This window comes from Notothenia rossii (assembly GCF_949606895.1).
Source record: "Notothenia rossii genome assembly, chromosome: 2".
Classification (NCBI taxonomy): Eukaryota; Metazoa; Chordata; class Actinopteri; order Perciformes; family Nototheniidae; genus Notothenia; species Notothenia rossii.
In genome coordinates this window covers 51,260,516-51,260,976 of record NC_136904.1, presented here as the reverse complement: position 1 = coordinate 51,260,976, position 461 = coordinate 51,260,516, and positions in this window count along the sequence as shown.

Sequence of the window (461 nt, the reverse complement as noted above, 5' to 3'; positions counted from 1 at the left end):
TAGAGGCATGAAAATACATTTTCAAAATGCTCAACAGTGCTGCCAAAATTATAAACTTTAAAAATTAAAATAAATGCTTTTATATATTTCTATTAGATGTGACTCTTTGGCGTTTCTGTTATTATTAACACTGCTGCTTTAGTTGTTCTGACTGCTGAAATCCTCTGTTATTCCTCATTTTAAAGCCGATATTCCGTGGGGTGGGGGAGCCGGGGGCTCGGATCCTTGTCACCTTTTTCATACAGATGAGTTTGCATCCCAAAGCCTCAGTCACCTTAATTCATGTAATAAAAACATCTCAGGTCAGTAACACTCAAAGCTAAATGTGCAATGCCATGTTCAGCTATGTTACTATGTATAATGTTATTGTTGTTACATCAGAAGATGTACATATTGGAATGATTTCTTAACTTACAGTAGGCTATTTTTTACAATGTGTGTTGGAAGGATTTATAAAATTT